The 24804-nt window shown below is 39.9% G+C and overlaps 1 pseudogene across 1 annotated transcript in view; it reads right to left on the bottom strand.

Moving 5' to 3' along the window:
- Speer4cos (spermatogenesis associated glutamate (E)-rich protein 4C, opposite strand transcript) overlaps positions 1-19379 on the bottom strand; it is a 33887-nt pseudogene extending 14508 nt beyond the window's left edge. Inside the window, exons 1-2 of the transcript NR_001585.3 lie at positions 19251-19379; positions 841-915 (exon numbers count right to left, since the gene is read on the bottom strand). The product of NR_001585.3 is annotated as a spermatogenesis associated glutamate (E)-rich protein 4C, opposite strand transcript (transcript). The remainder of the gene's footprint in view (positions 1-840; positions 916-19250) is intronic.
- Positions 19380-24804: the final 5425 nt, after the last annotated feature.

Below are 24804 nucleotides of genomic sequence, written 5' to 3'. Positions count from 1 at the left end.
TATATGGATTTTTCTTGTTATGTGTCCTGTTGGAAATTCCTGAAATTGTTAGCACCATCATAGAATTTCCAGAGTCCTTGAAGTTGTATTTGCATAGTTGGACATAAAAGAATTTGTAGACAATGATTCTCTCATTTTAATAAAATGAAAAATTTGAAAAATCTAATTCCATGTGAATTCAATGATCTTTTATCATGATTTCAATTTTATTGTTCAGAATTAATGTTCAAAAATTAAGTGATTATCTGATGTTATTTTTATGAAACATGTTGGCAGTTGTTGACAATAATGAATTGAACCATCTCTCTTATTAAATTTCAACAATTCAAATGCAAGTTTTATCACTTATTAACTTATTTGTCTAGTAGCACTAACCAGCTAAACTTAATTTTAGAAATCTTTTTCACATGAAATAATAAATAAATTGATAACAAGCTTCATAGCACATTTTTGTTTGCCTTTAATGAAACTCTTCTGAACACACTCTGACATTTCCTATCTAATTCTCATCCCACAGGTATTCATTTATCACTCTATTAACATGCACATCAGTAATGGTGTCTTAATCTATCTCATCGTGCTATCAATTAGGAGAATATCCTTGAACATAGGGTGGGGAGATTTGCTAATACACAATTTTTTGAAACTTGAGATCTCTAATAGTCCTTTGAATAATGTAATTTCTAATAATTTTTCTATTTAAAATGAACCTTCTGAAAATAAAACTCTGAAAGATTAAGTATAATATTAACATTAAACTCATAGGTCACGACGGTGGTTCATACTATGACATAAGGCTTACAAATGCTTCTGTATGTATGTACTTATTCATTTACTTACTTGTTTATTTTCTCTAACATCCTGCTGCACTGGGATTCCTGATGATTGGATTTCAGTTACGAGCACGCAGAGATCCTAAAGTTAATGACATATTAAACATTTAGCTTTACTTTCTATTCTGAAAATTCAGTTAATGCTATTATTTGAACTTTATTGATCTTTGAGACAAATCTCACTATGTTTCTCAGGCTGGTCTCAAATTTGTAATATTCCTGGCTCAGGGTGCTGGCTCCTGGGATTATAGACAAGTAGTAGTGTGGTGGCTTGAATATGCTTAACCCAGGATGGCACTGTTAGGAGGTATGGAGTAGGTATGGCCTTGTTGGAGGAAGGAAGTCTGTCATGCTTTGAGACCTCCCTCCTAGCTTCCTGGAAGCCAGTCTTCTCCAACTGGCCTTCAGATGAAGATCTAGAACTCTCAGCTCCTCCTGAACCATGCCTGCTCTGGCACTGCGATGATCCTGCCTTGATGATAATGGACTGAACCTCTGAACCTGTAGGACAGGCCCAGTTAAATGGTCTCCTTTTAAGAGTTGCCATGGTCATAGTGTCTGTTTACAGCAGCAAAACCCTAACTAAGACATATTATATCTGCACAAAAATAAAATTTTTCTTATTCTCAAAGATTATTGCAAATTTTTACACATAATGCAACAAGACACTTGAGCATATTGCTCAATTATTACCTTGAAAATATATAGTGCTGGGGAGTCTTAAAGGATATTGATAAAAAGAAACAGATATGGATTATATATAGTATAGAACCATAGTTACATGATTAGAGGTGAGAGAAGTTACTTATGAGAGTGTTAAGCACCACTTGGCCAATAATGAGCCATTCTTTGAATATCCTCTAGATCCTTGCTCCTTCAGTCATCTCTGTGACCTGTTAAGTACCATTTACATATCAACTAGAAACTGTTTCTCAAGTCTACTTTCTCTGAATGTCTAATTAAAATTAATAAGAAAAAATTTGAAAATCAATTATGGCAAGAGGCCAGAAACATTTCTTTCTTCTTTTACAATTAATTTCATGCTTATTTTGTAAGAATATTTATTAAGGTTTTGTAAAAAGGTTGGATTAAGAATGACCACTTGAAGACAATTTTTTTTCTCTCAATGAATGATTTTCATTTTACTGCTCATATTTCAATATATTCTTTAATCTACAACATCCACATTTCATTGTGGGGCAAAGTGGACTGTGCCACCAGACAGGAGAACTGGTAAGGTTGGGTCTCTATCTATGCCCCTGAGCTAAGGCTGTCCCATAACCCTTAAAGAATTAGAAGCAGTCATTAATAGTCTCCCAACCAAACAAATCCCAGGAATAGATGGGTTTAGTGCAGAATTCTTTTTTTTTTTAATTAGGTATTTTCCTCGTTTACATTTTCAATGCTATCCCAAACGTCCCCCATACCCACCAACCCAATCCCCTACCCACCCACTCCCCCCTTTTGGCCCTGGTGTTCCCCTGTACTGGGGCATATAAAGTTTGCAAGTCCAATGGGCCTCACTTTGCAGTGATGGCCGACTAGGCCATCTTTTGATACATATGCAGCTAGAGACAAGAGCTCCGGGTACTGGTTAGTTCATAATGTTGTTCCACCTACAGGGTTGCAGATCCCTTTAGCTCCATGGGTAATTTCTCTAGCTCCTCCATTGGGGGCCGTGTGACCCATCCAATAGCTGACTGTGATCATCCACTTCTGTGTTTGCTAGGCCCCGGCATACTCTCACAAGAGAGAGCTATATCTGGGTCCTTTCAGCAAAATCTTGCTAGTGTATGCAATGGTGTCAGCATTTGGAAGCTGATTATGGGATGGATCCCTGCATATGGCAATCACTAGATGGTCCATCGTTTTGTCACAGCTCCAAATTTTGTCTCTGTAACTCCTTCTATGGGTGTTTTGTTCCCATTTCTAAGAAAAGTAAAGTGTCCACACTTTGGTCTTCGTTCTTCTTGAATTTCATGCATTTGGCAAGTTATATTTTATATCTTGGGTGTCCTAAGTTTCTGGGCTAATATCCATTTATCAGTGAGTACATATTGTGCTTGTTCCTTTGTGATTGGGTTACTTCACTAAGGATGATACCCTCCAGGCCCATCCATTTGCCTAGGAATTTCATAAATTCATTTTTTTAATAGCTGACTAGTACTCCATTGTGTAAATGTACCACATTTTCTGTATCCATTTTTCTGTTGAGGGGCATGTGGGTTCTTTCCAGCTTCTGGCTATTATAAACAAGGCGGCTATGAACATAGTGGAGCATGTGTTCTTCTTACCGGTTGGGACATCTTCTGGATATATGCCCAGGAGAGGTATTGCAGGATCCCCTGGTAGTACTATGTCCAATTTTCTGAGGAACCGCCAGACTGATTTCCAGAGTGGTTGTAAGAAGCCTGCAATCCCACCAACAATGGAGGAGTGTTCCCCTTTCTCCACATCCTCGCCAGTATCTGCTGTCACCTGAGTTTTTGATCTTAGCCATTCTGACAAGAGTGAAGTGGAATCTCAGTGTTGTTTTGATTTGCATTTCCCTGATGATTAAGGATGTTGAACATTTTTTCAGGTGCTTCTCTGCCATTCGGTATTCCTCAGGTGAGAATTCTTTGTTCAGCTCTGAGCCCCATTTTTAATGGGGTTATTTGATTTTCTGGAGTCCACCTTCTTGAGTTCTTTATATATATTGGATATTAGTCCCCTATCCGATTTGTGATAGGTAAAGATCCTTTCCCAATCTGTTGGTGGCCTTTTTGTCTTATTGACAGTGTCTTTTGCTTTGCAGAAGCTTTGCAACTTCATGAGGTCCCATTTGTCAATTCTCGATCTTACTGCACAAGCCATTGCTGTTCTATTCAGGAACTTTTCCCCTGTGCCCATATCTTCAAGGCTTCTCCCTACTTTCTCCTTTATAAGTTTCAGTGTCTCTGGTTTTAGGTGGAGTTCCTTAATCCACTTAGATTTGGCCTTAGTACAAGGAGATAGAAATGGATCAATTCGAATTCTTCTACATGATAACCACCAGTTGTTCCAGCACCATTTGTTGAAAATGCTGTCTTTTTTTCCACTGGATGATTTTAGCTCCCTTGTCAAAGATCAAATGACCATAGGTGTGTGGGTTCATCTCTGGGTCTTCAATTCTGCTCCATTGGTCTGGTCTACTTGTCTGTCACTATACCAGTACCATGCAGTTTTTATCACAATTGCTCTGTAGTACAGCTTTAGGTCCGACAGAGGTTCTTTTATCCTTGAGAAGAGTTTTTGCTATCCTAGGTTTTTTGTTATTCCAGATGAATTTGCAGATTGCTCTTTCTAATTCGTTGAAGACTTGAGTTGGAATTTTGATGGGGATTGCATTGAATCTGTAGATTGCTTTTGGCAAGATAGCCATTTTTACAATGTTGATCCTGCCAATCCATGAGCATGGGAGATCTTTCCATCTTCTGAGATCTTCTTTAATTTCTTTCTTCAGAGACTTGAAGTTCTTATCATACAGATCTTTCACTTCCTTAGTTAGAGTCACGCCAAGGTATTTTATATTATTTGTTACTATTGAGAAGGGTGTTGTTTCCCTAATTTCCTTCTCAGCCTGTTTATCCTTTGTGTACAGAAAGGCCATTGACTTGTTTGAGTTAATTTTATGGCCCAAGCTTCTGACCTTCAGGCTAAACTCATCCCCAGTTACCTAGCAATAGTGAAGACTATAAAAAGGGGTGCTCAGCCTGCACCTTGCTCTCTTATTCCTTTGTCCTCTCACCTCTCTCTCACTTCTCTCTCCTCTTCCCTTTCTCTTTGTCTTCTTCTTCCCTCTCTTCTCCCTCCCTCCCCCTCTCTCTTTTCCTCCTTTCTACCTTCTCTCTTTCCTCTGCATTTCTATAATAAGGCTCTAAAACCATAGAGTCTCTGCTCTGCTCCTTCAAGTTCTGCTGCACACTCTGGTCAGTGTTGGGAATTTCTTCCCTCTTCCCTCTATCCCACAACCATGGGGGCTTTAGCAAAGTAGCTGGGGAGGGGTTCCCAGGCAGGGCTGCCCCTTGACCACCCCCTGAAGAGTGGGATAGAGGAATGCCCACACAGGGATGAGTGGATAGGGTAGATAGCAGCCCTCCCATGCCTGAAAGACCAGAGAATAGGGAAACTCTGGTGGGGAGTGGGCATTTATTTCTAGCCTACTTCTCCCCAGGCCCCAGTCCAAGACCCCCCCCCTTCTTTTATTTTGTTCCCAACATACACCCAAGAGGAGTAGATGTCAGGAAATAATCAAATGCAGAGCTGAAATCAACCAAGTAGAAACAAAAGAACTATACAAAGAATCAATAAAACCGGGAGCTGCTTCTTTGAGAAGGCAACAAAATAGATAAACCCTTAGCCAGACTAACCAGAGGGCAAAGACACAGTATCCAAATTAACAAAATCAGAATTGAAAAGGGAGAAATAACAACAGAATAAACAGAATATTCAAAAATCATAATTTCCTATTACAAAAGACTATACTCAACAATACTGAAAAAATTGGATGAAATGGACAATTTTCTAGACAGACACTAGGTACCAAAATGAAACCAGGATCAGATAAACAGTCTAACACTCCCATAACTGCCAAAGAAATAGAAGCAGTCATTAAAAGTCTCCCAAGCAAACAAAGCCCAGGACTAGATGGGTTTAGTGCAGAATTCTATCAGACCTTCAAAGAAGACCTAATCCCAATACTCTTCAAACTATCACACAAAATAGAAACAGAAGGAACGCTACCCAATTTGTTCTATGAAGCCACAGTTGCACTTATACCTAAACACACAAAGACTCAACAAAGAAAGAGAACTTCAGAACATTTTTGCTTATGAATATCAATGCAAAAAAAAAAACTCAATAAAATTCTTGCAAACCAAATCCAAGAACACATCAAAATGATCATTTACCACAATCAAGCAGGCTTCATCCAAGAAATGTAAAGATAATTCAACATACAGAAATCCACTGAAAAACAAAAAAACACATGATCATCTCATTAGATTCTGAGAAATAATTTGATAAAATTTAACACCCCTTCATGTTAAAAGTTTTGGAAAAATCAGGAATTCCACCAGAAGACTCCTAAACCTGATGAACGACTTCAGCAAAGTGGCTGGATATAAAATTAACTTAAACAAATCAGTAGCCTTCCTCTACTTAAGGACAAATAGGCTGAGAAAGAAATTACGGAAATGACACCCTTCACAATAGTCACAAATAATATTAGATACCTTGGTGTGACTCTAACCAAGCAAGTGAAAGATCTGTATGACAAGAATTTCAAGTCTCTGAAGAAAGAAAGTTAACAGAAGGTGGAAAGATCTCCCATGCTCATGGATTGACAGGATGAATATAATAAAATTGGCCATCTTGCCAAAAGCAATCTACAAATTCAATGCAATCCCCATTAAAATTCCAACTCAATTCTTCATAGAATTAGAAACAGCAATTTGTAAATTCATTTGGAATAACAAAAAATCTAGGAAAGCAAAAACTATTCTCAACAAAAGAACTTCTGGGGAAATCACCATCCCTAACCTCAAGCTGTATTACAGAGCAATAGTGATAAAAACTTTATGGTATTGGTACAGAGAGAGGCAGGATAGATCAGTGGAATAGAATTGAAGACCCAGAAATGAACCCACACACCTCTGGTCACTTGATCTTTGACAAAGGAGGTAAACCCATTCAGTTGGAAAAAAGACAGCATTTTCAACAAATGGTGCTGGTTCAACTGGCAGTTATCATGTAGAAGAAGGCAAATGGATCCATTCTTATCTCCTTGTACAAAGCTTATGTCCAAGTGGATCAAGAACCGCCATATAAAACCAGGTTCACTGAAACTAATAAAGGAGAAAGTCGGGAATAGCCTTGAACACATGGGCATGGGGGGAAATTTCCTGAACAGAAAAAAAATGGCTTATGCTGAAAGATTAAGAATCAAAAAATGGGACCTCATAAAACTGCAAAGCTTCTCTAAGGCAAAGAAAACTGTCAATAAGACAAAAAGGCAACCAACAGATTGGGAAAAGATCTTTATCAATCCTTCATCCTATAGAGGGCTAATATCCAATATATAAAAAGAACTCATGAAGTTAGACTCCTGAGAACTAAATAATCCTATTAAAAATGGGGATCAGACCTAAACAGAGAAGTTTTAACTGAGGAAACTTGAATGGCGGATAAGCACCTAAAGAAATGTTCAACATCATTAGTCATCAGGGAAACACAAATCAAAATGACCCTGAGATTCCACTTCACACCAGTCAGAATGGCTAAGATCAGAAGCTCAGGTGACCACAGATGCTGGCAAGGATGTGCAAAAAGAAGAGCGCCATTGCTGGTGGGATTGCAAACTGGTACAACCACTCTGGAAGTCAGTTTGGCAGTACCTCAGAAAAGTGGACATAGTACCCAGGTATACCACTCCTGGATATATATCCAGAAGATGTTGTAATAAGGACACATGCTCCACTATGTTCATAGCAGCCTTATTTTTAATAGCCAGGAGCTGGAAAGAACCCAGATGTCCTTCAGCAGAGGAATGGATACAGAAAATATGGTACATTTACACATTTACTCAGCTATTAAAAACAATGAATTCATTAAATTCTTAGGCAAATGGATGGAACTAGAAAATATCATACTAAGTAAGGTAACCAAGTCACAAAAGAACACAAATGGTATGCCCTAAGTGATAAGTGCATATTAGCCCCAAAGCTGGGAATACCCAAGATACAATTCACAGACCACATGAAGCTCAAGAAGAAGGAAGACCAAAGGGTGGATGCTTCAGTCCTTCTTAGAAGCAGGAACAAATTACTCGCAGGAGGAAATATGGAGAAAGGGTATGAAGCAGAGACTGAAGGAAAGGCCATCCAGAGACTGCCCCACCTGGGGATCCGTCCCATAAACAGACACCAAACTCAGACAGTATTGTGAATGCCAAAAAGTGCTTATTGACAGGAGCCTGAGATCTTTGTCCCCTGAGAGGCTCTGCCAGAGCCTGACAGATACAGAGGTAGACCCTCGAAGTCAACCATTGGACTGAGCACAGGGCCCCCATTGGAGGAGTTAGATAAAAGACTGAAAGAGCTGAAGGGGTTTCCAACCTCATAAGAACAACAATATCAACCAACCAGAGCCCCAGAGCTTCCAGGGACTAAATCACCAACCAAAGAGTACACAGGGAGGAACCCATGGCTCCAGCTGCATATGTAGCAGAGGATGGCCTTGGTGGGAGGAGAGGCTCTTGGTCCTGTGAAGACTCGATGCCCCAGTGAGGCAGGAATGGATGGGTGGGCGTGCACTCTCATAGAAGCAGAGGTTGCTGATAGGAAATTTCTGGAGGGGAAACCGGGAAAGGGGATAACATTTGAAATGTCAATAAATAAAATATCCAATAAAAATATTTAAAAGTATTAGTATTAGTGAACTAGTTCATTCATTGTAAATGAGGCTTGAGAGAAGCATAGTCATAGTTCTTAGGAAATGTTTATAATGCTATATGAAGTAGTGAAACAACTGTCTCACTCCCTACCCTCACCCCCACCACCCCCCAAAAAAAAGAAAGAAAGAAGGAGAGAAAAGATGGCAAACAACAAATGTAGATTTAGCTGTGTGCACAACTTTTGGAAGTAGGACATGATAGTTTTCCTGAGCACCGGGTTCCTTGCCTTTTGGGGTGGGCCATTATCACTCATAAACTGCCAATTCCTGATTCTTGTTAAAATTCTCCTGCTCTAGGTTTGTTAATCTCCAAGGGCATGGGACTTTGTGTCCTCTGGTGAGTTCTCTGTAATTGAGTTAGTGAGTGGACTCATGCATAGATTCTACCCAGAGCACATGCAGCATATAAAAATGAGAACCATATGTTTATGTCTGAAATCAATTTCATGAGCAGAAGGCCATCGGAGGCATCTAAGATTGCCACCTAGTGGAACAGTTGGTATTGATTGTGTGTAAGACCTCTATGCTCCTTTCTTGCTCTAGTTACTATTTTTTCTGTAGGGTATTTTAATCTTCATGACTCTGCCTCTTATCTGTAAACCAATGTTTTCTCCCAGTCTTTTGTTGATTATCAGGCTGGTGTTTTGTCCCTCGTTGAAGAAGTAGGTATGGCAGAGCGTAAGGGGTGAGGGTGTTGCATGTCTAGTCAGTTTGAGCACATGTGTAGGGGGGAAAGCAGTGTAAAATAAATTGAAGTGAGAAAGAGTATGGAAGAAGTTATCCTGAGGCTAAGATTACCTGGAGTCCATGTGTACGGAAGTGGACAGTTAACATCTTACAGCAAACACTGCACACACACCGGCTTTTGATCTGCTGTAGTAATAAGATTAAAACAACTTTGTCTGCAAAACAAGCTTTGTCTCTCAGAAGATTGCATTTAACAATACTCTGGGTAGATGTGAGGGCTCAGTGGGTAAAGGGCCCCACCACCAAGACCAATGGCCTGAGTTGGATGCTGAGAATCAAATGGTAGAAAGGAAAACCAACTCTCACAGTTGTCCTCTGACCCCACATGTTCTGTGCTGCCTATCTACACACACACACACACACACACACACACACACACACACACACAGCAACACTCACTCACCCATACTCTCAGGCACAATGCACATGCACACATACATTCAAAGTAAGTTATAACATCTATAGCCAAGTTCTGAGTTATTTTTCTCCACAAGTTAACTGAACTGATATTTTAATTATCCATAGTTTCAAGAAGAGCATCTAATAAATAGACAGCATTTGTGCCTGTTCTGGATCGAGAGAAAGAACCTCTAGATTTCTTTCTGCTCATCACAAGCCGTCACTAACAGAATGTGGGTGGTGAGAACTAGTGCTTATTTGTTGATGAAGAAGTAAGAACATACATACATCAGGGACCACATTTTGAATGTGTTTTGTGGTACAGCCTAGGTTTTGGGTGTTTATGAACAGTATACTTGAGGAAACCTTGGAATTGACAGCTTTATATGCTCTACATTAAAATATAACTTTTATATTTGTTACATTTACATGACGATGAATAAACCCCAATGATTGCTTACTGCGTTATAATACTGTTGTTAGTGTTAACCCACGTGACTGTCAGGATGTACACAGAGATGGTCGTAACTTAGCAACTTATCTTCAGCTATTTTTATAGACTGTTAAGACAACAGCCATGATAGTATTATATTAGGACTGTCATGCTTTTAAATGTTAAAAAATGCTTGTATGTATAAAATATAAAATTGCAAAAGAGCAGTAACTCATTGAGATTGTTATAGATTAAACTTTATTCATTTAAAAAGTAAACTTTAATTTTGTTAAGGAATTTAAACAACAAGAACCCAATAAAAAGAAATAATATACTATCTTTTTATACAAAACTTGTAATTTAAAGCATGTTATTTTGTAAATTTTACTAAGCTCAGATCAATATTTTAAGAAATATTAGTTAATCTAGATGGTAAAGCCCTATCGCTGAAGACAACACCTACATACTGGAGAAGTCATGCTGGTGTCTAACTAGAGCTTTCACCCCTGCTGACTGGTGATCACGATCTGTAAGGTACTCTGCTTGCTACCAGAGCAGAAAGGCAAACATCAACCCAGCTACAAACCATTCATTCTACAGTGATGACCAGCCTGCGTGATATGCTAGTGGATCCATAGTACAAAAGGAATGGGCATAACCAGCCACCATCTGATTCAATTTAAGGCTCACTCTACGAGATAGGATCCATGCCTGACAATGCTTGGGTAGCCAAAATCCTGAGACTAGTTAAAGCTAGGGTAAAACCAAATGCTAATGTTCTGCTAAAGGAACTTAGTAAAATAAAATTACTCAACAAAATCCTGCTGCATCCTTGGTTCAATGACTTGCTCAGCCATCATCAGAGAATCTTCCTCTTGCAGAAGGTTCTAGTGCAGAACCCACAGCTGGATGATGTGCAAAGAGTGAAAGAACTTGGAACATTGGGCCCTAAATGAGATGTCTTCATCAGATCCCTTGCCTCGGGGCTTAGGAAGCTCTGGAAAAGAGGCAGTAGGAAGTGTGTAGGAGCCTGTAGGAAGGCTCACACCAAGGAAACAGTGTCTTCCAGACACAGCAGGACTGAAGCATAGAAGAACTCACAGAAACATGGCAGCACACTAGGGGCCTGCACAGGTTCTAAGCCAGGTGGAGTGTGGGAAGCCACATGTGCCATTGCTGAGTGGCACTGACTACTGCTGGCCACCACGCATAAGATTGGACAAACAACCAATGTGTACATATGCAGTAAAGTTTTTTGCAAAGACACTGCCTGGCCCAGGCATGATAATGAGGTTCTGTAAGGTACTGAGAGTATAACCAATCAGATATGAGACATGCAAATGAGGTATGATAATGAGGTTCTGTAAGGTACTGAGAGTATAACCAATCAGATGTGAGACATGCAAATGAGGTATGATAATGAGGTTCTGTAAGGTACTGAGAGAGAGTAGCCAATCAGATGAGGAACATGCAAATGAGGCTTAGTGCATAACCAATCCGGGTGTGAGACACGCCCCTCCTAGGCCTATAAAAGCAGCACCAGTTCTGGGCTCGAAGTCTTTTCGCCTCTACAATCAAGCTCTCCCAATAAACGTGTGCAGAAGGATCCTGTTGCAGTGTCGTTCTTCCTGGCCAGTCGAGCGCGCTCAAGAAGTGGTGCCGAAAACCCGGGACAAGAAACATCTTCAGGCAAGAGCGAAGACCCCCTGCTACAGGGAGGATTCAGAACTGCATCACGGGGAAGGAGCAGTTAATAAAGGTTCCCGCAAAACAGACTGTTGAGAAGGATCCTGCGTGGATTCAGAACTCTTCAGCTGGGGAACGGTGGTAATGAAGTGTTCCTGTAAAACAGACTGCTGAGAAGGATCCGGAGTGGATTCAGCAGCTGAGGAACGGTGGTACCGGTAAGTAGAAAGGAATTAATGTGAGAGGCATGCTCTCCTACGAAATAGATCTGATAATTGTTGCTGGGGTTGCTATCTTTCTTGCCTTGATCTTATATCATGGCTTTAATTGTCAACTCCCAAAATGTAAAGATACAAAAAATAGTATAAAAAATAGTAAAAAGCAGAAAATTAAGTCAATTTACCCTCCTCTCGAGGACTCTGAGTCGTTAGAATTGTCTAGCTCAGAGGATTCCAAATTATCAACAGGAGAGGAGGAAGATTTGAAGGAGGCTGCTTCGGAGTATGAAGCAGAAAGATCTGGTCCAATAGGGAGGAGTTTCAGTGCTCCCTCACCTACTCCGTCTTATGCAGATAAGAAAGCAATTGGCAATGGTCACTCTTTTTGCACTCCTAAAGGGTTGCAAAAAATATGTCAGGCTTTTCCTGTTTTTCAGGATCATGCTCAACAGCGATATTATGAGCCAATATCGCATAAACAAGTAAAAGAGCTAGCAGAGTCAGTAAGGACCTATGGAGTTAATGCCTCATTTACTCAGTCCCAAATTGATAGATTGGCTCACAATGCCATGACTCCTTTTGACTGGATGAGTGTGGTAAAGGCATGTCTTACGATGGGACAGTATCTAGATTGGAAGTCTATATGGCATGATCTGTGTTTGAGTCAGGCCCGTGCTAATACTACTGCAGGGCAACAAGCATGGAGCTTTGAAATGCTTACAGGTCAGGGTATATGGACAAACAATCAATTAGGATACCCAGTGCAGGTCTATGATCAAATTAATCAGGCAGCAGTGAAAGCTTGGAAAGCATTGCCTAATAGAGGAGAGGTATCTGGTAACTTGACAAAAATTATTCAGGGAACTAATGAGCCGTTCTCTGAATTTGTGGCTCGCATGATGGAAGCGGCAGGATGTATATTTGGTGACGCTGAGGCCGCAATGCCATTAATTGAACAATTAGTTTATGAGCAATGTACCAAAAAATGTAGAAATGCTATCACACCATGGAAAGGGAAAGGGCTACAAGCATGGATGAAAGCCTTTAGAGAAATAGGAGGACCTCTTTCAAATGCAGGGCTGGCTGCCGCAGTTTTGATGGCGCAAGCAAAAGAAATAACCTGCTATAATTGTGGACAAACAGGTCATATGCAAAAGCAGTGTACAAAGGGTAGAAAGAGTAGGTTTGAAAAGACAGAACCAGGTACTTGCCCAAAATGTGGGAAAGGAAGACATTGGGCAAATGAATGTAGATCAGTCAGAGATATAAAAGGAAGGCCAATACCTCAGTTTAAAGTGCAACAGCCAAAAAACAGGGTGAGGGGCCCCCGTCCCCAGGGCCCCCAAATGTATGGGGCATTTCAGACCACAGTGTCCATGAGGCCACCCAGAGACCGAGGAGAGCCACTCCAGGTTCAGCAGGATTGGACATCTGTGCCACCTCCAGAGTAATTCTTACACTTCAAATGGGGTGCCAACCTATTTCATCAGACTTTAGAGGTCCATTACCAAAGGATACAGTGGGCCTACTGTTGGGTAGGTCCTCTTCTGCTTTGAAGGGATTGATGATACATCCCGGAGTTATAGACTCAGATTATGAGGGACAAGTTAAGATTATGTGTTCTGCACCCCGAGGTATTGTAGCCATTTCTCCTGTAGATCGCATTGTTCAATTACTGATTCTTCCTAGTTTGCATAACATGTTCCCTAGTAGCCAGGATTCCCGAGGAGATAAGGGACTCGGTTCTACAGGAACTAATGTGGCCTACATATCTTTAGATTTGGATAATCGTCCCACTTTACAATTACAAATAGAAGGAAAAACCTTTCAAGGTATAATGGATACAGGAGCAGATAAAAGCATTATATCCAGTAATTGGTGGCCCGCTTCTTGGCCTGTTAATCAATCGTCACATAGCTTACAAAGATTAGGATATGAGGCTACCCCAACTATAAGTGCAAAATCCTTACAATGGAAAGATAAAGAAGGAAGAACAGGGCTTTTTCAACCTTATGTACTCCCTTTACCTGTAAACTTATGGGGAAGAGATGTGTTGTCAGCCATGAACTTTATATTCACTAATGATTACTCTCAGAAAAGCAAGGAAATGATGAAAGGAATGAGATATATACCTGGACTAGGTCTTGGAAAAAACTTACAAGGTAGAATTTCACCAGTTAAAGCCACAGAAAAAGTAGATAAGAAAGGGCTGAGTTTTTTCTAGGGGCCACTGAGGAGCCTTTGCCCATTCCATGGCGTACGGAGGACACGGTGTGGGTGCCTCAGTGGCCTTTACCCTCTGAGAAGTTAAAAGCAGCTAAAGAATTAGTACAAAAACAATTAGACCTGGGACATGTGGAACCCACTCAATCACCCTGGAACACCCCTATTTTCGTTGTAAAGAAGAAGTCAGGTAAATGGAGATTGTTACATGACCTAAGAGCCATTAATGCACAAATGCAAGTTATGGGTTCTGTACAAAGAGGACTCCCCCTACTCTCAGCTCTACCTAAGGATTGGAGAATTATAGTAGTAGATATTAAGGATTGTTTCTTTTCCATTCCATTAAATAAGAAAGATAAACCTAGATTTGCATTTACCTTGCCTTCTATTAATCATATGGAGCCTGATAAAAGGTACCAATGGCGGGCATTACCCCAAGGAATGGCAAATAGCCCTACAATATGTCAGTTATATGTAGGAAAAGCTTTGCAACCGGTTAGGGATGGTTTCCCCTCCTTAAAAATTTGTCATTATATGGACGATATAGTGATTTGTGGACCTGAAGAAGAAAGTATACAGCAAGCTTATGGCTTGCTTAATGAAACTTTAAAAATAATGGCTTGATTATTGCACCAGAAAAAGTACAGCAGTCTAATGTTAGTCATTTTTTAGGAGCCACTATTACTTTACGATGTGTCACCCCACAAAAGATTAGTATAAGAAAAGATCATCTAAAGACATTAAATGATTTTCAAAAATTATTAGGAGATATAAATTGGATTAGACCTTATTTAAGGATCCCTACTTCGGAATTAAAACCTTTATTTCAAATTTTAGAAGGAGAATCACATATTACCTCATTGAGACAGTTAACACCTGAGGCTTCTGATGTTCTTAGGAAGGTGGAAAGAGCTATCCAAAGAGCACAGTTAAATCGTATAAATGAGCAAGAACCTTTGTACCTATGCATATTAAGAACCATAAATTTGCCAACTGCTGTGTTATGGCAAGATGGTCCTTTAGTATGGATACATCCACATATATCCCCTAATAAGACTATAGAGCATTATCCCACTATGGTAGCAAACATGGCACACAAAGGGATAAAAAATTCAATTACTTACTTTGGAAAAATACCTGATAGCATAATTGTCCCTTATACTGTCGCACAAATGCAAATACTGTGTGCTACTATAGATGAATGGGCCATTCTTAGATGCAGTTTTTCTGGTTTAATTGATAATCATTATCCTAAACATCCGTTATTACATTTTATGTTATTACATCCAGTAATATTTCCAAAGGTAACGGCTAATACCCCTATAAAGGGAGCCATTGATATTTATACAGATGGATCAAAAACAGGAATTGGAAGTTATGTAATCAATGAAAAGGCTGTAAGGTTGCAATTTACACCAGGAGCCCCTCAATTGGTAGAATGTTTGGTGGTTTTAGAAGTTTTTAAAAGATTTCCTATGCCCATAAATATTATCTCTGATTCTGCTTATGTAGTTAATGCGGTTCTAGCATCAGAGACTGCCAGAAATTTTAAGCAGTCTAGTCCAGTATCTGAAATTTTGAGGAAAATACAAAATTGTATTTTGATGCGTGAGCATCCCTTTTATATTCAACATATTAGAGCACATACATCATTACCTGGGCCTATGGTTAAGGGAAATGCAATTGCTGATTCAGCCACCAGAGATATGGTTTTCCTATCACAAAGCTCTATAGACAGTGCTAAGAATTTTCATCAGCTTTATCATGTCCCTGCTTCTACATTACGACAAAAATTTAAGCTCACATGAACAGAAGCCCGAGATATTGTCCTACAGTGTGGTAAATGTGTAGAATTTATTAATGCACCTTCCGTGGGTGTTAATCCTTGCGGATTGCGACCCCTAGATGTTTAGCAAATGGACGTCACGCATATCCCATCTTTTGGGAAATTACAATATGTACATGTATCCATGGATACCAGTTCTGGAGTCCTACATGCCTCTCCCTTGACAGGGGAAAAAGCAGTTCATGTCATATCTCACTGCTTAGAGGCTTGGGCTGCATGGGGCAAGCCCCTAGTGTTAAAGACAGATAATGGTCCTGCATATACTTCTTCTAAATTTAGCCAATTTTGCAAACAAATGCAAGTGAAACATATTACTGGATTGCCCTATAATCCACAGGGCCAAGGCATCATTGAGAGAGCCCACCACACTCTGAAACAATATTTGCAAAAACAGAAAGGGGGAATAGAGGCTATGACGCCAAAGATGGCTCTATCCCTTACAATATTTACTCTTAATTTTTTAAAATTGGATGATGCTGGAAGATCACCAGCTGAAAGGCATGGACAATGGCCTCAATCGCCCAATGAAATGGTCAAATGGAAAAATGTCCTTGATAATAAATGGTATGGCCCGGATCCTATCTTAATCAGGTCCTGGGGAGCTATTTGTGTTTTTCCACAGGGTGAAGAAAATCCACTTTGGGTCCCGACGCGACTGACAAGGACCGTGAAAGAGCAAGACGAACCCCAAGATGATTCTCCTGCTCCTGATGATTGAAACCAGGATAAGTATACCTTTATGGGCCATAGTAAGATCATGGCCAGTACCTTTACCGGTACATTCCAATTCTTCTACCTAGCCTTTGTTTTTTTGCAAAGGAAAGTTCTTTGGATGTGCCTTATGCACGACAAACTCCTCAAGAGCCACGGGTGTATAAGAGTACTAGTTTTCATTTAAATTATACATTATGCTTTGTGCATAATGTGGATAAACCTTTTACACCCTGTATATTTTTTAAGAAAAAGATTATGTCTAATTGGGCAGATCAAATTAATACTGCTGACACTATAAGTCAGATAGCAGAAAAAACGTCTGAGGCATTGCTTACCCTGCAAAGGGTGGATTCTCATATCACCTCAGGGTTAATGTTAGTGAATCAGAGAGTGGATATTTTACAACATGACATGGAACAGATGATGGATGTCATACAAATGAGTTGTGTGGCATCCACTTTGCATGTGTGCATTACTCCCAATAGGTACATTAATAATTCTTTTATTAAAAGTACAGACCTATCGAATTACCTGAAGGGGAACTGGTCGCAGGAGCTGGAAAGGTTGCAGACGAGGCTGCAGATGCAGATCCTGAACCTTAATGGGACCAGAGTGGAACCAGTGACCCTTGGAGACTTTACCTCTTGGCTTACCTCTGCTTTTTCTTACTTTAAGGAATGGGTGGGAGTGATTTTGTTTGGTGCTGCCATATGCTGTGGACTGGTGTTCATGCTCTGGTTGGTATGCAAATTCAGAACCCAACAAAAACGTGACAAGGTGATTATAACTCAGGCACTTTTAGCTATTGAAAACGGCTCCTCCCCTGAAATTTGGTTATCTATGCTCAAGAATTAGTCAGCATGAGATGGGATGAGAGAGACTCAACGATCATTGATCAGCCCTTGCTCATCAATAGGGTGATCATGATTTCCCCACTAATTCATTTTTTGGCTGGCCACTTTTGCAGAGTTCACCCTAGGTCATTTAGCAGTTATTGTCACACAGCACTGCGGTATCCAGAGACGGGCAACTTTCCTCGTGCACAGTCCAACCTAAGAAATGGGGCCCAGTGGCGATAGGGTTACCCTATGACGAGTAAGGCTGTGACATTAGAGGAACGACCTAAAACAGGAGCCATGGCAGATGGTCATAATTGCACAGGCCTAGTCCAGCCTCATTTTATTAAAACAAACAGGGGGAGATGTGGGAAGCCACATGTGCCGTTGCTGAGTGGCACTGACTACTGCTGGCCACCATGCATAAGATTGGACAAACAACCAATGTGTACATATGCAGTAAAGTTTTTTGCAAAGACACTGCCTGGCCCAGGCATGATAATGAGGTTCTGTAAAGTACTGAGAGTATAACCAATCAGATGTGAGACATGCAAATGAGGTATGATAATGAGGTTCTGTAAGGTACTGAGAGTATAACCAATCAGATGTGAGACATGCAAATGAGGTATGATAATGAGGTTCTGTAAGGTACTGAGAGAGAGTAGCCAATCAGATGAGGAACATGCAAATGAGGCTTAGTGCATAACCAATCCGGGTGTGAGACACGCCCCTCCTAGGCCTATAAAAGCAGCACCAGTTCTGGGCTCGAAGTCTTTTCGCCTCTACAATCAAGCTCTCCCAATAAACGTGTGCAGAAGGATCCTGTTGCAGTGTCGTTCTTCCTGGCCAGTCGAGCGCGCTCAAGAGTGGAGTCCTGGCTCTGAGCCAGGAAAGGGGAATCAAGGTCTTTTCCCTTCCTTTTTTAGATTAGGAAACAAAAACAACAACAACAAAAACCAAAACCAACCAAACAAAAAACCCCAACCAACCAACCAAACAAACAAAAAACCAAAACTAACAACAAAAAAATGAAAATAAAGTCATATTTCTTGACTTTAAAGATTCTCATAACATCTCCTTAAAATTCAATTTGTCTCTTGCTAGTTCAGAGTCTCACTTATGGATTTCCAAGTTTTTGTGGATTAACTTTGATTTTATATTCAGACACAGGAGGGACACCACTCATATCTATGCATTGTACAGTCATTAAAAATGTACTGTATTTGGTATGCGAACTGCTTGAGATTTTTAGTTCAAAATCTTGTCAAGTTTAACTGCAAAAACATCCAAAATACTACATTTCTAAGAACCTAAAGGAAGCCCATCCAGGGGAGCCTTCAGCCAACCCATTTCAGACAAGGAATGAATGGTCTGTGAACCTTCCTTGAAAACTGCTGGCGTTAGGACAGAAGAGTAAGCTTTTCTTGTTAATAAGTAAGTTGAAGTTATTGACTCTATCCAAAACAGTCTTTAGTAACAGGTCTTTCTAGATAGAAAAATGAATCACTAAGGCAATAGATGGTGACTTGTTCATAACCGAAATATGAAATGAGTTGCCCTTTTATAAATTATAGAATTAAATTGATAGACAATTATGACCTTTAAACAGCTCAGGGCTTTATTGCTTAAAGCTTAGTTCCTCTAAAGAACTGGCTTGTATTAGATAAAAGTGTACTTTAAGTAAAGTCCTTATTTCTGGTACTTACTTTTCCTCTAAATTGGTTTTTCTCAAACTTATAATATTACGTATCTCTTGATTGTCAATCAAAGCAAATTTTTGTTGATAACAATTATGAAACACACTTAATTGAGCCAGGTGTAGTGCGGAGTCTCTTCCCTTACACTTTCTGGGAGCCTCTGTTGAGGAGGTGTTTTCGGTGTTAGCTAGCTTGTGAGTGGCTCTGAGGCTCTAGTGGCTCACGCTCATCCAGAAACTGATCCCATTCTGTTTCCTTTCCTTTCCTTTTTCACGTCACTTGGATTCTCTGTGACGTGTAAGACACCAGATGAGCAAGGCAATTCCTAAGTCACTTCGGCGTTAACAGAAATCCCAAGAATGGCTGTACTTGGGGCCTAGAAGCTACAGTAACAAAAGCAAGACGTTTGCTAACAATTCTGAACATCTTGTGCTCATCGGATTTAAATGTATTTATTTTTTTTAAGGTCTATTAATGTTAACAGTTAAGTTATAAGGAAAAATAACACGATGATAAAAGTACAGGTTTATAGACACATGATTAAACCTAAATTAAATTTAAGACAAACTGAAATAAGCTGAGGCTACTCACTTATATTGTTAAACCTTAAGATTCATGAGCTGTATGAATGGCCAGCCAGTTTTGAAAAGGGAAATTTTTAAAGAGTTTCTTAAACTTTTTATCTTTTTTTTTCAGTTCCAAACAATCTGATTTTTTTATATCTGCATTCCAGCCATGACTGACTATAAAATAATTTTCTGAGTAAATTTGAATAATAGGCTATCTTCTTTCTATCTTAATAGAAAAGATAAAGTAGACAAATGTCCAAAATCTTTAATCCAACAATTCAAACTGCTGGGCGTGGAGACTTGACTATTCGGTCTCAGAAGACAGAAGAAGGTGAATCTCTGAATTTGAGGCCAGCCTGGTTTACAAAGCAAATTCCATGACAGCCAAGGCTACATAGACAGACTCTGTTTCAAAAACAATCCAACAACAACCACACCTCAAACCCAACCAAAACTAAACAGACAAACCAATTGTATGTGTGTATGTGTGTATGTGTGTATATGTGTATATGTGTATGTGTGTGTGTGTGTATGTGTGTATGTATGTATGCTACAGCATATATGTTTTATGGAAATAAGATGTGAATTCACCAGGAAAGAACAAGAGCCCAAAAGGCAGAGGAGAAGTGTTCATGGGTGCACTAGCCAGTTACCTCTGGAAGAGCAGCTGCATGGATTCAGGATGCACTTCATGCACACTGGGTGCCATGCTGGATGGCTGTGGAAAGTCATCTCTTACTAAGTCCTAATCAAAATGCTTCTAGAGAACTCCACACTGAGTCAGGGCTTTCTGTTCCCAAGCAAACCACAGCACTGATCTCCATCTGTTTTTCTCTGACTCTTAAGACATCCTTCCAAATTGAAAAACAAAGCACAAAATCATCTTAATTGCCTTGCCAAAGGATTGGAAAGGAGCACCACTTTTTGTTCAGAAGACAACTTCAGAAAACAAAAGAGAAGCCTCAAACGGGCCAAAAGCCACAAATTGAAAAACAAAAGAAAAACAAGGCTGGCTGTCTACTGCCAGCAGGCGTTCACCAGGGAGAGGAGCTCTGACTCCAAAATAGTCACTTTAACATTTTGTCAATGATGGCAAAAGGCCATGGGTGCTGGCTAAAGGAAGGAAAGGATGTTCCAGGAAGAAAACAGGTCTCTTTGTTGCAAGAACTGCATTCTCACTTGTATCCAATGCTGATAACTGGCAGCAGAAACTCTGGGAGGGTCACATATATGTGGTGACACAAGAAGCTTTCTCCAGGGTCTAGCACACTCTTACCAAAGCCTCTTGCCCAGGTTCGCTATCTCATCTAAATGCTCACTCGCATTAAGGGACAACATGGTGTAATTGGAAATGGACAGACACATTTACTTATAGTTTTGGCCATAACTGGAAAAGGAGAAAGTCTCAGCTACATTCCACCAGGCCCATAGCACTCTCAGACCAAATAGAAGGATGAAAGATACACAAATAGAAGGATGGAAAATACACACTTCAGTGTCAGCTGTGGGCCCAGTTTCCAGGAGATGGGAGATGGTCGTTTTCCTCCAGTGCCAGAGATGATGCCCTTTGGGTGGGCCATTTTCACTCACAGTTTGGTAGTTCCTTCAGGGAGTCTTGCTTCTTATGGCCCCTTTACAGTTAAGCGTGACAACATTTAAGAAAAAACCATTCAAACAAAGCAGAGTGATCCCCTTTGTTTATTTACCAAGGATAAAAACAGATAATTATAGCTAGTTCAGTTTAAAGATCTTAGTTGGTTTCATTTTACACTTTTGAGTTGGGTAAGGCTTTTCTATAAAGCAAGATCAGTCTTCTTATGGCATGAGTAGGAGTTGAATTTTATAGACAGTGAAAGAATGGATAAAACAGAATCAAATAGTATGAAACAGATTGATCACTAGGTATGGATTCACACCTATAATCTAAGCAGTCGGGAGGCTGTGGTGTGAAGATTGCTGTCAGTTTGAGGTCGGCTTTAGCTGTACAATGAGCTCCAGCTTAGGTTATAGTGTGAGACATTGTCTCAAACCAAACCAAACCAGCAGAACAAAATAGAAATAATTTCAAAATTCTCTTTCTCTGTAAGGTTGTTATCATGATGCTATGACTAAAACTCCAGCACATTCTGACGACTAAAGGAGAGGAGTAAGAAAGTTTTATTCAAGGCAGCTTATCTGGGAAGAGCAGATGCTGAGGCTTAGTGACCTTAGGTGTGTTTTCATGGAGCTGAGATTTCTTAGTGATGCCCTCTGTCTCTCTTGTTCTGCTAAGACACTGACCCAAAGCATATTGGCACAGGAAAGAATTTATGTGGCAGGAACTGAAAAAGAGACCCGCCAGAGGTTCCTCTTAGTTGGATAGTTCTCAGATAATTTTTTGTTTTTTTGTTTTGTTTTTTTTTTGTTTTGTTTTTTGTTTTTTATCCAGGCCCAGCCACCCAGGATGTAAGTGCCCAGTTTGAGCTATGCCTTGACTTATCACATCAATTAAGAAAATGGCCCACCCACAATTACTCTGATACCTAAACCACAGAAAGATCCAACAAAGATACAGAACTTCAGACCAATTTCTCTTATGAATATCGATGCAAAAATCCTCAATAAAATTCTCGCTAACCGAATCCAAGAACACATTAAAGCAATCATCCATCCTGACCAAATAGGTTTTATTCCAGGGATGCAGGGATGGTTTAATATACGAAAATCCATCAATGTAATCCATTATATAAACAAATTCAAAGACAAAAATCACATGATCATCTCCTTAGATGCGGAAAAAGCATTTGACAAGATCCAACACCCATTAATGAAAAAAGTCTTGGAAAGATCAGGAATTCAAGGCCCATACCTAAACATGATAAAAGCAATCTACAGCAAACCAATAGCCAACATCAATGTAAATGGAGAGAAGCTGGAAGCAATCCCACTAAAATCAGGGACTAGACAAGGCTGCCCACTTTCTTCCTACCTTTTCAACATAGTACTTGAAGTATTAGCCAGAGCAACTCGACAACAAAAGGAGATCAAAAAGGATACAAATTGGAAAAGAGGAAGTCAAAATATCATTTTTTGCAGATGATATAATAGTATATATAAGTGACCATAAAAATTCCACCAGAGAACTCCTAAACCTGATAAACAGCTTTGGTGAAGTAGCTGGATATAAAATTAACTCAAACAAGTCAATGGCCTTTCTCTACACAAAGAATAAACAGGCTGAGAAAGAAATTAGGGAAACAACACCCTTCTCAATAGTCACAAATAATATAAAATATCCCGGCGTGACTCTAACTAAGGAAGTGAAAGATCTGTATGATAAAAACTTCAAGTCTCTGAAGAAAGAAATTAAACAAGATCTCAGAAGATGGAAAGATCCCCCATGCTCATGGATTGGCAGAATCAACATTGTAAAAATGGCTATCTTGCCAAAAGCAATCTACAGATTCAATGCAATCCCCATCAAAATTCCAACTCAATTCTTCAACGAATTAGAAAGAGCAATCTGCAAATTCATCTGGAATAACAAAAAACCTAGGATAGCAAAAACTCTTCTCAAGGATAAAAGAACCTCTGGTGGAATCACCATGCCTGACCTAAAGCTTTACTACAGAGCAATTGTGATAAAAACTGCATGGTACTGGTATAGAGACCGACAAGTAGACCAATGGAACAGAATTGAAGACCCAGAAATGAACCCACACACCTATGGTCACTTGATCTTCGACAAGGGAGCTAAAACCATCCAGTGGAAGAAAGACAGCATTTTCAACAATTGGTGCTGGCACAACTGGTTGTTATCATGTAGAAGAATGCGAATCGATCCATACTTATCTCCTTGTACTAAGGTCAAATCTAAGTGGATCAAGGAACTTCACATAAAACCAGAGACACTGAAACTTATAGAAGAGAAAGTGGGGAAAAGCCTTGAAGATATGGGCACAGGGGAAAAATTCCTGAACAGAACAGCAATGGCTTGTGTTGTAAGATGGAGAATTGACAAATGGGACCTAATGAAACTCCAAAGTTTCTGCAAGGCAACAGACACCGTCAATAAGACAAAAAGACCACCAACAGATTGGGAAAGGATCTTTACCTATCACAAATCAGATACGGGACTAATATCCAATATATATAAAGAACTCAAGAAGGTGGACTCCGGAAAATCAAATAACCCCATTAAAAATGGGGCTCAGAGCTGAACAAAGAATTCTCACCTGAGGAATACTGAATGGCAGAGAAGCACCTGAAAAAATGTTCAACATCCTTAATCATCAGGGAAATGCAAATCAAAACAACCCTGAGATTCCACCTCACACAGGTCAGAATGGCTAAGATCAAAAATTCAGGTGACAGCAGATGCTGGTGAGGATGTGGAGAAAGAGGAACACTCCTCCATTGTTGGTGGGATTGCAGGCTTCTTACAACCACTCTGGAAATCAGTCTGGTGGTTCCTCAGAAAATTGGACATAGTACTACCGGAGGATCCTGCAATACCTCTCCTGGGCATATATCCAGAAGATTTCCCAACCGGTAAGAAGAACACATGCTCCACTATGTTCATAGCAGCCTTGTTTATAATAGACAGAAGCTGGAAAGAACCTAGATGCCCCTCAACAGAGGAATGTATACAGAAAATGTGGTACATCTACACAATGGAGTACTACTCAGCTATTAAAAAGAATGAATTTATGAAATTCCTAGCCAAATGGATGGACCTGGAGGGCATCATCCTGAGTGAGGTAACACATTCACAAAGGAACTCACACAATATGTACTCACTGATAAGTGGATATTAGCCCAAAACCTATGATACCCAAGATATAAGATACAATTTCCTAAACACATGAAACTCAAGAAAAATGAAGACTGAAGTGTGGACACTATGCCCCTCCTTAGAAGTGGGAACAAAACACCCATGGAAGGAGTTACAGAGACAAAGTTTGGAGCTGAGATGAAAGGATGGACCATCTAGAGACTGCCATATCCAGGGATCCACCGCATAATCAGCATCCAAACTCTGACACCATTGCATACACTAGCAAGATTTTATTGAAAGGACCCAGATGTAGCTGTCTCTTGTGAGACTATGCCGGGGCCTAGCAAACACAGAAGTGGATGCTCACAGTCAGC

This window comes from Mus musculus, chromosome 5, assembly GCF_000001635.26.
Source record: "Mus musculus strain C57BL/6J chromosome 5, GRCm38.p6 C57BL/6J".
Lineage (NCBI taxonomy): Eukaryota > Metazoa > Chordata > Mammalia > Rodentia > Muridae > Mus > Mus musculus.
This window is presented reverse-complemented; position numbering and strand designations above follow the sequence as displayed.